Here is a 15,716-nt window from a genome sequence, read left to right on the forward strand (position 1 = left end):
GTATCCACCTTGCCTGGACGTGGGGAACAGCCACCCACCCTGCTCTTTGGCTGCTCCAAATCAGAACCGGCCCAGCTTGGCTTTACAGCCACACTAAGTAACACAGTGTCAGCGAGCACTAGCTGCCGCTGACACATAAAATTATCGGTTTTTATTTCACCGAGGCCAGGAACCTCGGTGACATGTATCTTCCCCTTGTTCTGCCAGACCCACGCCAGCAGAGCTTGGTTTATCACCCAAACTAGCAACTCACCCAATCTAATCTGCCTAAAGGTCTCATGTGCCCATCTCATGGTCAGATACTCTTTTTTATCTCTTTTGCGGTTGATAATGATGCGCTCTCGGACTCTTTGATCCTTCTCTCTTTTTTGATCCTCTGGCTCCCGTACTTGCGCCTCATGTCCTTTCTTGAACTGCTGCAGCTTTTGCCTGAACTGTTCCCAGTCATGGTCATGTCCCAACACTTTCTCCTTTGCTTTGCAGGGCTCTTTCAGCAGAGCATGCTTGTCCCTACTCGCTTCTTTTGCATCTAGGTCACTTCTTCCTTCTTTCCAGCAGTAGTTACCCCAGCTACGATGGCAGTTTTAGAGACCTCTGCTTCTTTAGCGGCTTTTTCCACTTCCCTTTGGCTCAACTTTGGTCTCTGCAGCACCTGGGGACTTCACGTTAACCAACACATCGGCCTTAACTTCTTTAGCCTTTGTCTTCTCGGAGTCTCCAGTCTCTTTTGACAGCCTTCTCATCCTTCTCGGACATGGCACCATACACTTGCCCTGTTAACTCCTCCCCCTCCTTCTCATCGAAGCCGGAGGCACCAGGGTCTTCAGCAGACTCCTCGTCTTCTGTCATTTTTTCCAGAGGCTCACCCAGGACACTGTTCTCCTTTTGGGGAGGAGTCAGGAGATACAGCCCATCGTAATAGTCTGGATCCAAAAACTGATTGTTCACCTCCTTGTACTTCTACCCCAGCAGGCTGCTGGCTATTTGGAAGGCCTTGTATGCATAGGAGACGTCTTCCAGGCCTGGGCTACACGCTACTACGGGTCTGTGGTCTTCGGCATCCACATCAGCCCCATCAACTGGTTCAACAGAACCAGCTTCCATCTTCTCTGCCACAGCCACCATCTCCAGTCCCATTTTTAACAGGCTCTGGCTTTATGGCGTCTTTCAGAGAACTCTCCTCTTCAGGTTTCTCACCTTCTACCTGCTGCTCGAGAGCACACTTAGATTTCTCCAACGCATCTTTTAAGCTCATGAGATTTTCCGTCTGTGCTCTGAGTTGCCTGTTCAGCCTCTCCAATTCAGCATGCTCCTCAAGCACTTCTTCCAGGGCTCTAGCAAGGAGAGGGCCTTGGTCTCCTTTTCCCAAGCATCAGTCTCTGTTTGGTCACGCTTTTCACCATATCGAGCCGAGATGTATTTCTCTTCAGCTAGGAGCCAGTCAAACTTCTCCTGTTTCTTCGCTAGATTAGACATAACTTGCTTCTGGTGGTCCAGGTCCACCATCAGATCATCCAATTCTCGCTGAAGTTTGTTCTTGGTTTTCTCCACCTTTGCCCTTTCTGAAACCTTCTTCAGTTGCTCTTTGAAGACAGCTAGTCCCATCTCTAATGTTTCTAGGGAGCGTGAGGAGAGAGAGAGAGAGATCATCCTCCTGTTTTCAGCTGTACTGGTCATCTATAACTGCCTGGACATGGGCCTCAGACACTAGGTTGACGTCACCTGACTTAATTCCCATCTCGTCATATATAACTGTCTGGTTGCTACCGGTCATAGCACATACGTCACCCATACCGCTCGTGTCATTATTAATTCTGACCTCTAGGGGCACCGCTGAGCTAATCCCCACCTGGGACACTTCCTTAGTAACCAACCAACATTGTGGAGACTGCATTTCCACCTCTGGTACATGCGGTACACCCTCTAATCCTATCCTATTTTCCTGCACCTTCAAACACTGAGCTGGAGCTGGGCTTTGCTCCACACTACTTATAGGCATGTCTTCAAACCTTTTGAACAAATTATATAGCACTTCATAAAGCATAGCAGATGCATCATTTACATTTTTACCACCAGGGGGCGCTTCTTCCCTGATCACAACCTGCAACGGAAAAGGTATATCACTGTCACCACATATTTCATATGACATCATATTTCCCTTATCCATTTCCACACTCTTGTCACCATCACTTTGCACTTTACCAGCACCATTGTTTTCAATGGTCAATATTCTTTCCCCATGCAGGTCAAAGTGCAGCTCCCCTTAGATCTTCACTTAAAGGGACAAGTACAGGTTCTTCAGGAGTTTCTACCTTATCCCACAATAACGACACAATATCCCAGCCCAGCATCACATCATATATTAACATATTTGTAACATCAGGTCCACAATACCCAGTTCTCACTGGAGACTCCCCCTCAGTGAGAACCACCTGCACTTGCTCAGGCTCTTTTTCAGGTGCCTGGTTCACATTATGGGTCACCCCACTTTCATCTATCTTGCACCCAAGTGCACTAACCATAGAACCCTGTGAAGACTGCTTATCTGCACCTAGTACATGTGGTACACCTTCTAGCATTGCCTCACTTTCAATCAACATCCCTACCACATATACAATTAAGCCATCAGGGGTAGCTTTTTTCCTGATCACAGCCTGCAAAGGAAAAAGGGTGTTATCATTATCACTTAATTTACATAACTTCACATTTCCATTAGGAAATGCAGATAACTTTTGGTTCTAGGTGTCACTATAGTCTCACGCTCAGCGAGAGCAACCGGACTGTTCATGCTAACTCCATGAAAGTCCCGCACATAGGTCTCAGCCACCCGGCTGGCAGGTACCAGGATCACCTGTCTCTCTGCGTCAAACAACGCCTGGACTGGACTGCCCTTCTCCACAAGGTCACACATTTGTGTAGCAGTCTTCTGAGGCATTAGGGCACTGGTCAGCAACATGCCCAACCTCCAGAGCCCTGCTGCCTGTCACTTTAATTGGTGCATAAGAAACAACTGGGACGCTCTTACCCACAGCCGTCATGGGTTTGGCGCTCCCAAGGGCAGCACTCCGCTCCATCAACAAACGATCCAATCTCTGTACCAGCTGCCTCATGATTTCCTCCGTGGCACTGGTTTTCCACCAGACCGGACCACTTTTCACCGAGCAGTGGTTGTTCCTAGCAACAGCATCACGGTTCCTCTGCACCTCCTCTCCAGGACTCTGTACAGACTGACATGGAATATAGGAACTCCTGAGAACCGAACCACTCTCCATCTCGTTTTCTTCCCGTCGGTTGCCCTTGGCAACGGCATGCATTTTTTCCTCTAGCATTACATTCTCAGGCAAGTTTAGAGAAGCCTCTCCAAGCGCAGCACTCGGCCTCCTCAACAAGGAATTTGTTACCTGCACCAGCTGCTTCATTACTTTCTCTGTGGCCTCGGTTTTCTGCCAAACCGGGCCACTTCCCCAAAATACTGCATACAAGGGCTGCTGGGGAGGTTCTTATATAATAAGGGGTAGGCAACTTTCCTATTGGTTGCTAGGGATGTTGCTAAGCTCAGACAAAGACATTGCAGCCTTCTCATTGGCCCACAAGCAAGAAGTGAGGTTACCAATGAAAATCTAGAATATTCGAAATTACAAATATATATCACTATATTCTAAATATTTGCGAATCCTCGAAATGTCGATATTCACAATTAATATTCGCTATTCGAATATTCGCGCCCAACACTATTTAGGGTTAGTATCAGTAGTGGCGGCTGTATAGAGTCAATAGTGGTGACAGTAGGAATTAGCAGCGAGGAGTAGCAGCTGTGGTGGTTGGCAGCATCAGCAGCTATATGGTATGGAACATGATGATAGGCAGGCAACATTATGGTAGGCAGACAGACAGCAGCAATGGCAAGATGGGGCACTGTCAGCAAAGTCAGGTCTATTCATCTGCCTCAGCTGGGCAAGAAAGAACAAAGACAGCATACTGGGTCAGTTTAGACCACTCTTCTAGTCTGTTTGGCCAGAAGTCCATGGGATCAGGGAACAGGGTATGTGAGAGAAAGGCCAGAGTTCAGGTAGGACTGAACCTGGGTGCTAAGGCGGTAGGTCTCCTTTTTGCTGATTAGCATCATGTTCCATCATGTTGATGAGACTTGTTAGCCCAGCCTGCACTGCTGCCCCTAAACACGAGCATGGGCCTTGGGCTCCCTCACTACCGTTGCAGCTCTGCGCCATGCTGACAAGGGTTGGGAGCAGGTAGCTTAAACTTTTGTATCTGCATCCCATGGCAGAGCTTCCTGCTTAGAGTCATGTACTGTTTGTTAGGGCATGCACAGGTGTTTCTCTCCTCCTTTTGTGATGCAGCACTGGCTTGTCCTCTATCTCCCCAGCCAATAGTTAGGTTGCAGGATGCATTTAAAGGCGCTTCCTGCCTCAGGAAGTCGCCTTAGCAATCTTGGTCACTAGCTAGTCTAGTACCTTATGTGAAGGTGTTTGAAAGTTTCTGCTTTACTTCTTATCAGACCATGCTTCTTGATTAAACAGACTTTGTTTGATTGCCGCCTGCCCCTGACCTTGAACTTCCATTATGGACTTTGCTTGATCGCTGCCTGCCCTGACTCCGCAATTCCTGACAATGTCTTTCCCCTCAGTTATTTGCACCGGTATCTCAGACCCCCAGGTAAACTGCCACTGGCCTGGGGACTGCTCTGGAGTGGTACCTGGTGACTACCCTAAAAGCCCAAGCCTATCTTTACTGTCAAGGGCTCTAGTGAAGACCAGGTAGTTACTTAGTCATGCCCCTCCAGGGTATAGCCAATTAATGGTGCAGTGAGTCCACACCCGCTTGTATAATAGACTGAACTGGCTGCTACTGTGGCTTCTGCTGCTTGTTGCAGCAAAGATGGTGAGAGGTGGGTGACTGCAGGAATGGAGAGGGCCTTCTTTTAAGACACGCTGGCGGCAGATGTTTGCATGTTCACATCCTAGGGCAAGCTGCACACAGTGTTTCCTGGCAATAAAGTAATTTTGCCTCCTGTTCGGCAGGAAGAGAGCATTCCATTTTGTTTTGATAGCGAGGGTCTAAAAGCATGGATATCCAGTAATCATCAGACTGTTTCATGTGAATGATGTGCCTGGCAGTACATAAGCAAGCATACAGCTTGCCACCTGGCCAGCATGTCCAAAGAACCAGTTATTTCTGGCTCCGGACCCCGCTGAGATGATTTGGTGTTGTGGCCAGTGTCATCATCATCATCAATCTCCTGCTCCTCCACCTTCTCTAGTGGCAGCTCCTCATCCTCCTCCTCCTCCGCCCTGGGACTTTTTCTTTGTGAGTCCACAACAGCTACAGGGCAGCCAGCTATTCTTCTCCCGCCTTCATCCTTTGTTTCAGAATCTTCTCTTCTAAGATAAATATCAGGGGGATGACATTGCTCATGCCGAAGTTGTCCCTATTGACAAATTCTATGGTCTCTTCAAAGGGCTTCATATCAGGCCACATAACAGGCATCTTGGATGAGCTGCCACTGCCGGACCTCAAAACAACACATGCTCCCTGTTAAGGTGGTCTGGTGCATGACAAAATAACTCACAGCTTTACACCGCTCATAAAGATGCACTAGCATGTGCAAAGTGGAATTCCAGTGAGTTGGAATTTCGCAGATTAAGTGGGGTATCAGCAGGCCATTCTCCCACTGCAAGTGGAGGAGGGCGCGCCGCAAGCATAATCCCGTGGTGACATCTTCTCGCTCACCAAAGGTCCTTTGGCGGGTTTTCTTCAATCAAGATGGATCGGATTGCCTCTCCATGATCAAGTGGATGAGGTGAGTATAATTTTTTAGTTTTCAGCCACCATTTTAGGAAAAATCAATTCATTAACATGAAGCGCGAGGAAATTTGGCATTGAGGCAAATAACATTTTTACTAAACGTCATATCGAATTCCACTTCATATGCTTAATTATAGCAAAATTGCAAGCGCGTTTTCTGTAATTCTAAGACAGAGACGCGATAAAGTATCCATACCCTTCTACAAACACATTGCTTACGACAATTTACTGTTGGAATAATGTAATATTGGTGCTGATAATATTTCTGTCTAATGTGTAATTTGTGTCTCACAACATTGAGTCATAAAAGAAATTTCTATTCTATAAAACACAAGTTGCAAACTTGGAAAGGATTATTCTGCCTCTACCACCAATATACTGTAACCATCCAGGAAAGGATGGTAATATTTTTGACTACTGTGTAATTTATGGTTCACAACGCTGGGTCAAAAAAGAGATTTCTGTAGTATAAAACACACATTGCAAACTTGTAACGCAATTATTCTCCCCCCATCAATATAACGATGCAGGAAAGGCCGATAATATTTCCGTCTACTCTGTAAGTTATGGTTCAATCGGCTGGGTCAAAAAAGAGATTTCTATAAAAAACACACGGAAACTTGTAATGCAATTTTTCCCCACACCACCGCCACCACCACCACTGCCAATATAAAAATGCAGAAGAGGCCGGTAATATTTCTGTTTACTGTGTGTGTGTTTCACAATGCTGAATTAAAACAAGAGATTTCTGTAGTATAAAACAAACACTGCAAATTTGTAATGCAATAATGTGCCCTCCTACCACCAATATAACGATGCTGGTAAGGCGGTAATATTTTTGTCTACGGTATAATTTTTATTTCATTTCACTGGTATAAAAATTGTGTTATTGCCGTAAAATGATTTTTCTATAATGAAACATGTTTATTAACATGGATATTATGCACAGATTTTTTTTTTTGCAATTGCTGAGCGTCTGCAAAGGAAGCAGAATGCATTTAGGGTAATGTGACCAATAATAAGCCTATTTAGAACTTGAGGGGGAAAAAAAAGCTGTCTCTCTTTTCAAATGAAAAAAAAATAGTTTTCTTGTAGAACTGCTAGAATGAGATTCTGCAGCAGCTGTATTATTAAGTGCTGTGCTCTAGCCCCTCACTCCCTCAAAGCTTTCCCTGATCAAAGTCCCTAGTATTCTACAATTATTTATTTTAATTCTGTCCAAACACTGTCCCTATTGCACTTGAAGAGATGATTGCTTGTGCCTTTATATTCTGTCAGACACTACATAAAGCCATCCACCCTCATCGACAGCTCAACACAGATTACCTTCTGCTCATTCTGTACGGGCATGTCCCTGCCTGCTGCCCCCTGATTGGCTGATGAGGCTGTTTTTCAGCCTCTGAGCCAATCAGGGCAAGCCCTTGCCTCCAACTTCCTCCCAGGGTCAAGTGAGCATCCTTTTTTCTTCCTCCCTCATGGTTCTGCCCACCAACATGTGCAGTAAAATGGTGCTGTGCGTCGTTTTGCTGGATTCATCTGATACTAACCTGGAAAGCTTTGAGTTTGTTGGGCAGACAAATGTTTGTGAAATTTGGAGTGAACCTGATTCGTCACAAATCAATTCACTCATCCTTAATTTTAGCACAAGGCCACAATGTAACAAAACGTGAAAAAAGCGTAAGGGTCTGAAGACTTAGATTTTTTTTTTGCGTTTACAGACTGTATTAAGTCAATATGCTTTGAAATGAGGTATAGTTTTTCTCTTTTGTTTTATGTTATAATTGCATAAGAATTTGTATTTTTATTTGCTGCCTTTGAACCGCTGTTGCCTTAATAAAAAGTTACCTTTAAAAAACAAGATGGTTTTGGTTTTATAATTTTGTTTGCTTTTTTTTATTGCAAATCTTACAGCCTGGCCGGAAATATGCTTTCACTTAACCCATTCCAGACCGCCTTATGCATATATATGTTGGCAGTTGGGACTTTAAAGATGGAGCCCGCTACAACTTTTAAACAACAGGCACCCGGGGCTAAAGTATGCGATCAATGATAACGCCAATTCCATGTATTTAACCCCTCAGAAGCCATGGTCAAATTTGACCACAGCATCTGCGAGGTCAAAAAACAGAAGCACATGCTCCCGACCATGCTCTTGATTACAGTCAAGTCTGTGCAACTACTCCTGATGTGTGTTTAAGCTCTGCCTTATTGCTGCACGATCACAGCTGAACATTTTACAGCTCCAAGTCATGCCACAGTTTAACTATTCCAGGTGTATTTTAATTCTGCTTCATTGATGCACAGCCACAGCTCTGCATAATACAGTACTATACCTGTTCAGCTATTTCAAGCCAAGTCTTATTTAGTTTGGTGAATTTCTTGATGCCAACCAGTCTTGCCCTCTGCTACTCAAAGTCATGCCAGTCGTGTTGCAAATACCTATATGCTATTAAATGTTTCTATGTGAACCTGGTGCTGAACATGGTGTCTGAGCTGCAGGCAACATGTTATAGAGCAGGAGAAGCTGAGCAGATTGATATATAGTTTCATGGGAAAAAGTTCAGTAAAACGTGTGATTTATTCATGTAAATTCCTGCTAATTCTGGACTTTAAAGTCGAGGAGGCGGACCTATCACTAATTGACAGCTATCTCTGTAGACTAAGTCATAGATAAAAGGCTGTCAGTCACTGATAGGACCGCCTCCTTGACTTTATAGCCCAGAATGTGCAGGAATTTAAAAGTATAAATTACAAGTTATACTGAAGATTTTCCCATAAAACTACATATCAATCTGCTCAGCTTCTCCTGCTCTATAACATGCAGCATTAGGCTTACATTGCATTTTTATGGTGAGAAATTCCATTTAAGTTGGTTATAAAGAGTTGCTGTTTCGTTTGGCTATGTTGATCTTATGCACTGATGCTGCTATTCCATGTTTCAACTTGGCTATTCTAGTCAGCTAAGCTACAGACAGTGCTCACCTGAGCCTGCTTTTTTCCTGTGGACTCTATGCCTGTGCCAAGGTGGCTATCCTATGTTGCCATTGCAACGTCATGTTAACTATACAGACACTGCTCACCAGAGCCTGCTTGATTCGTGTGGACTTTGTGTTAAAGGTTTCTTCTTCACCCAGGCAGCCCAACTCCCCTGACGAAGCCGAGTCGTGGTGAAACATGTCAGGTTGGGTAGTGACAATCTACAATTTTTAGACAGGTTGCACTATAGGGCAAGATCCACAACCAGCAGGGTCACAATCATTGTCCAGCTGAATACATATTGTGCAAATGTTCGGAGGCAAACTGCCTGATCTCCCAGCGTGTGAGATGTGTGAATGAATGATGGATGTCTGTCGCATAGGGATATAGGAATACATCTCATCTATTTACAATAGAAACTCCTATACCTAGGACCCATAGGAACACCAAACAATTCACCATTGAAAACACATCTGCTAACCTGTGGTGATACATGGCCACACAGTATCCATGAGGAAATCCACTTCTTAAATAGAATGTAGAGCGAGCAACAGCGGCCCCAAAAAGACATAAATTAACTGACTTAGCCCATAACTGCAACCTGATATTTTTAAATTACCTTGTAGTATTGGGTTCTCTGAGTATTTTCGTTTTAAAAGTAAATATAGATCGGACCCCTAAAAGAAGTTTTGGTTTGATTTTTGAAGTATCCAAAAATTTAATTCGGCTGCTTTGTCAAATTTTACAAATAAATTTGCTTCATGATGAATTACTTCACAAAACACATTTCTTTGTAAGTACTCAGTGCAATAACGGGTCTGGCATACATATTAGGACATCCTCAGACATAATCCACAACTCCCTCCTCCGTCAGGCAAAACTCCATCAGTCCTCCTCCCTCAGACCAAACTCCCTCCTCTGTCAGACTAAACTCCCTCCTCCGTCAGCCCAAACTCCATCAGTCATCCTCCCTTCTCCGTGAGACTAAACTTCCTCCTCCGTCAGCTAAAATTCCCTCAGTCAAAACTCCCTCCTACCTCAGACATCAGCCAAAACTCCCTCCTCCGTCAGGCAAACCTCCATCAGTCCTCCTCCCTCAGCCCAAACTCCCTCCTCCGTCAGACTATATTCCCTCCTCCGTCAGCCCAAACTCCATCAGTCCTCCTCCCTCAGACCAAACTCCCTCCCCTGTCAGACTAAACTCCTTCTTCCCTCATCCAAAACTCCCTCCTACCTCAGACGTCAGCCAAAACTCCCTCCTCCATCAGGCAAAACCCCATCAGTCCTCCTCCCTCAGACCAAACTCCCTCCTCCGTCAGGTTAAACTCCCTCCTCCATCAGCCAAAAATCTCTCCTCCTTCAGACGTCATCCAAAAATCCCTCCCCTAACTCAAAACTCCCTCATCCCTCAGATGTCAGTCCAAAAATACTTCCTCCATCAGCCCTCAGCCCAAACTCCATAACCCTCCAGGGGTCAGACATCAGGTGTCAGCCCTAAACTCCATCAGCCGTAGTAATAGAATGTAAAATATGTTTACAGCAAGAGCTGGCACCACAGACCATTGTCTTCACACATTATATATATATATATATATATATATTATGGACACTAATACCAGGCACCAGTACTGGATACAAGTTTCCTTGGTGTATAATCGAGGCACGCCGTGTTCAGCCGCTGACATACACTGGCTTCTCTTCAGCACACGTTACATCACCAGCCTCTAGAGACTGGTCCTTCCCTAACAGCAGTTGGCTCCATAGTTCCGCGGTTAGAGCACTGGTCTTGTAAACCAGGGGTCACAAGTCCAAATCTCGCTGGGGCATTCACAATTTTTTTGGGGTCTGTTAATATTTGTACTATTACTTATTCCGTTTAGTAAGCAAAGAACATTTTAGCGCAATTTATCATATGAAATATGCTTTCCGTTATCATAAATATGACAGGTCTGCTTACACATAATTCAGGATAGATAGAGAGATGAATGATAAATGAGATGATGGGAGTAGACTTATGATGGGTGGATGATGGCATATACACTCACCTAAAGAATAATTAGGAACACCTGTTCTATTTCTCATTAATGCGATTATCTAGTCAACCAATCACATGGCAGTTGCTTCAATGCATGTAGGGTTGTAGTCCTGGTCAAGACAATCTCCTGAACTCCAAACTGAATGTCAGAATGGGAAATAAAGGTGGGCTACAACAGCAGAAGACCCCACGGGGTACCACTCATCTCCACTACAAATAGGAAAAAGAGGCTACAATTTGCACGAGCTCACCAAAATTGGACTGTTGAAGACTGGAAAAATGTTGCCTTGTCTAATGAGTCTCGATTTCTGTTGAGACATTCAAATGGTAGAGTCCGAATTTGGCGTAAACAGAATGAGAACATGTATCCATCATGCCTTGTTACCACTGTGCAGGCTGGTGGTGGTGGTGTAATGGTGTGGGGGATGTTTTCTGGGCACACTTTAGGCCCCTTAGTGCCAATTGGCCATCGTTTAAATGCCACGGGCTACCTGAGCATTGTTTCTGACCATGTCCATCCCTTCATGACCACCATGTACCCATCCTCTGATGGCTACTTCTAGCAGGATAATGCACCATGTCACAAAGCTCGAATCATTTCAAATTGGTTTCTTGAACATGACAATGAGTTCACTGTACTAAAATGGCCCCCACAGTCACCAGATCTCAACCCAATAGAGCATCTTTGGGATGTGGTGGAACGGAAACTTCGTGCCCTGGATGTGCATCCCTCAAATCTCCATCAACTGCAAGAAGCTATCCTATCAAAATGGGCTAACATTTCTAAAGAATGCTATCAGCACCTTGTTGAATCAATGCCACGTAGAATTAAGGCAGTTCTGAAGGCAAAAGCGGGTCCAACACATTAGTATGGTGTTCCTAATAATTCTTTAGGTGAGTGTATGTCATGATTTGGTTATTTTACTGTTCTGGGGGCACAAATCAATGCAACTGGGGTTTCACGTAAAAGCAAGCAATAGTACAAATATTATCAGACAAAAAAAAAATTGTGACGGTGCCAGCAAGATTTGAACTCACGAGCCCTGGATTGCAAGACCAGCACTTTAACCCCTGAACTATGGAGCCATCTGCTGAAAGGAATCTCATTCACTTGTAGGCGAACCAGTCTCTAGCAGCTGCTGATGTAACGTGTGCTGGAGAGAAGCCAGTGTATGTCAGCGGCTGAACACAGCATGCCTCCATTATACACCAAGGAAACTTGTATCCAGTACTGGTGCCTGGTAGTGTCCATAATATATATAATGTGTGAAGACAATGGTCTGTGATGCCAGCGCTTGCTGTAAACATATTTTACATTCTATTACTACGGCTGATGGAGTTTAGGCTGAGGGCTGACACCTGATGTCTGATCCCTGAGAACTGATGGAGTTTAGGCTGAGGGCTGACACCTGATGTCTGACCCCTGACGGCTCATGGAGTTTAGGATGAGGGCTGACACCTGATGTCTGACCCCTGACGGCTGATGGAGTTTAGGCTGAGGTTTATTATTAGGTGCCTTTTTATACTAGGGGAACACTATTGGGGGCTCATTAATATACAGGGGGCACTATTGGGGGCAATTTTATACTAGGGCAATACTTTTAGGGGGCATTTTATATACAAGGGCACTATTAGGGGAATTTTTAATAAGGGGAACACTATTGGGGGGCACTTTATATACAGGGTGGCACTGTTGGGGCCTTATATATTCTAGAGCTCTTATGGGGGGAACTATAGTCACTAGAGGCACCATATAGCCAGCTATATACAGCTATCTATAATACTGGGATCACTCTGGTGGTGTACCGAGGGCACTGCAGAGGTTGGGATACTTAAAAAATAAACCAAATAGTCAAACAAATAGAGTCACACATGGATGCAGAATGACTATGAAAAACTAACAGTGAGTCCATTTTGATGGCTGCTTTTTTCACTGTTGTGTGAATGTAGTCTTCAACTTCTTTTAAAGGTGGTAGCACCACAAATGTGCCAGATAACCAGAGAAAGAAGTAGCTACAGTAGCAAACAAGTCTTTGGCGGGTGAGTAACAACCAGAAAAGTAAGAAGCGGCTGTCTTTGTAACACCACACAACTATCTAGGCAGGCATGGCAACTGAAAAACTCCATTGATAAAACATTTTTGTGAGTCACTTAGAGGACTTTTACGCTCATTTTAAACATTGTTCCCACTGGAAATAATTATCGCTTATAACGACAACATCCATTTTATTGCTCATCGAGAAAATGATTATTTATTCCAATAGTTTGTAGTAAAAACATGACTGGTAATTTTCTTCCTCTGAGTGTTTCCTCGGTATAGATTTCAAAGCCAAAAAATAAGAGAAATGCAAGAATCATTTCAACATGTTGAAATGAGGGCAACCTTCATCTGAAAAGCATTTTCCCATGGCTAAGAGGGCAGCAGAATGTTGGACTGGGGCCAGGTGACATCACCATGTCCGCACATTAACAAAAGAGTTAAGCTTTGTCCTCTTTATTTGTTCTGAGTAGGTAACGGCAGGTCCAAGAGTGGGGGGAAAGGAATACTGCTGAAATCACTTACAGCTTTTTTGTAAGGTTTTCTCAGGCAGGGCTCTGAAATTGAAAAAAAAATGGTGTGTTGATTCGAGCAATTCATGGGTGGTAGTGGTTGTGGGGTGAGAACCTGATGATAGGAAACAATCTGGGAACATAAATTCTTTTGTGATATAATTCTAGAAAATAACTTGCATGTTCTACACAGGAAACAAGACAGTCCAACTAAACCCCAGCACAAAGTATTAGGTTCTGAAGAGGAGAACTGTGTCTATCATACTGTATATGTTTAGTTAGAGAGAAGTCATTTAGATATTGATAATTCTAGGGCTCCTCATTTGCAATATGTTTTTTTTCGTTATTTGACATGTTCCTACACTTGTTTTGCACCCAGGGACATAACGTGGGGTTCCTGGATCCCATTATAATATTTGTAACAACAAGGCCTCCACCCATCGTGTACCATTTATAATACTGGTGTTATCTTATGTGGCAAATAAGACTTTGAGCTCACTTAGACACAAGGGCCTGAGGCTATCTCTGCACCCTCTGTAGCCATGGTCATGTTTGTGCCCAAACAAATAATTAGAGGGTGGGGTGTACCTTCTATAAAGATACCATAGTCCAAGGATTAAACTAAGTCTAAACGTCTATAGACTACGTTTGTGTGAGAAATAAGTAATCCATGGCTGGCGTGATGGAAACAACGTGGCTTTTCACTATGGGACACTATAGCAGGTAGTAACAAATCAGTTAAGAAAACAGGCAGTCAATGTAGTGGACATGGGGCATTTTTATTTTACTGTGCAGAAGGTTGTCCACAGTGAGTGTCTTTGATTAGAACTGAAATATGTTTTCCAGGTATTTCAATCCATTCTAAAGGTCCATTCACACGTCCGCAAATGGGTCCACATCCGTTCTGCAATATCAGGAACGGGTGCGTACCCATTCATTCTCTATGGGGCCGGAAGAGATGCAGAGAGCACACCATGTGCTCTCTGCATCTGCATTTCTGGAGAGCGGCCCCGAACTTCCAGGCTTCGGCCCTGAACTTCTGGGCCGCGGCTCTGCAAAAAAATAGAACATGTCCTATTCTTATCCGCAATTGCGGACAATAGGCAGTTCTATGGGGGTGCCGGCTGGGTGAAATTTGCGGATCCACAATACACTATGGACGTGTGAATGGACCCTTACATTCACCCACAGGCACAAGCTTTCCTTCCAAAGGACCCTCTATTTCTTTAAATGAAAAATTTCAAACTGTGTAGACTGACCAATGTCACCAATTGTATTGGGACTTAAAGGGAACCTGTCATGTGTTTATCACCCCATGAACAAACTAGCCCTTATTATAATTACTAATTTCAATATATTCCTCCCCCTTTTACTCACATTAGCAATATAGTACCTTTGCATTCCTCGTTATTAATTTTCCCGCCAATTATTAAAATGAACAAATGACGTCACAAATCACGCCCCGTTTTTCATCATCTTATTATATACAGCTCTTTTTTTTTTTTCTTGTGGCTCCAAAGTCTCATTTCAAATCCTGCGCATGCGCGCAATAACGCCACTCTCCTGGCCTTCTTTCTTATACAACGCGCACACGCCAGTTATTTTCCTTCCAGAAGCTTCAAGTTGTTGTTTCATTGCGCCAAATAACTCCCGCTTCTACTGGTTTACCGAAAGTGAGAATAGACAGCGCCAGTATATCTCCGACGCATGCGCAGTTTACTTTATGATGTATTAATGGGCGTCATTGCACTAGTTAGACAGCGCGCATGCGTGGGATTTTGAGCGTCTGAACAAGTGAATAGGGGAGTAGCTACAGTGCTGAATAGAAAAAACACTGAACTCAAATCAAAGTTATGCGTCACGCCGGACTCAAACCAGCTCATCAGCATGCGGCGCGTGGCTTCTTTGTGTGTATATTATGAGGCTAACCGGTTGTCACACCACTAAGTGAATACATCTAAGGTACTTTTTAATAGTTAATAATTGCATATAATAAGTTATATTATAATCAAATACCCACATGACAGGTTTCCTTTAAGCTGTGTGCCAAAATCCCCCACCGCATCCCTAGCGTTGGCTCAGGTATACGGTGAACTCTGGTTTGGGAAAGTTTGGGGTCTGAAGATATGTTGGTTTTAATGAACTAAAATTGGATCCTAGCTATCTATCATACATTATATTTGGACTCCAACAGAAAGAGAGAATCCAGCTTCTTGTGGAGTAAAAAATATAATTCTTTATTGGCTCATCATATAAAATCCACCAAAATCACAGGAAAAAGGTGTAGTAACATGTTTCGGGCTACAGAATCCAACCCTTCATCAAGACATAA

Source organism: Bufo gargarizans, chromosome 10, assembly GCF_014858855.1.
Source record: "Bufo gargarizans isolate SCDJY-AF-19 chromosome 10, ASM1485885v1, whole genome shotgun sequence".
Classification (NCBI taxonomy): Eukaryota; Metazoa; Chordata; class Amphibia; order Anura; family Bufonidae; genus Bufo; species Bufo gargarizans.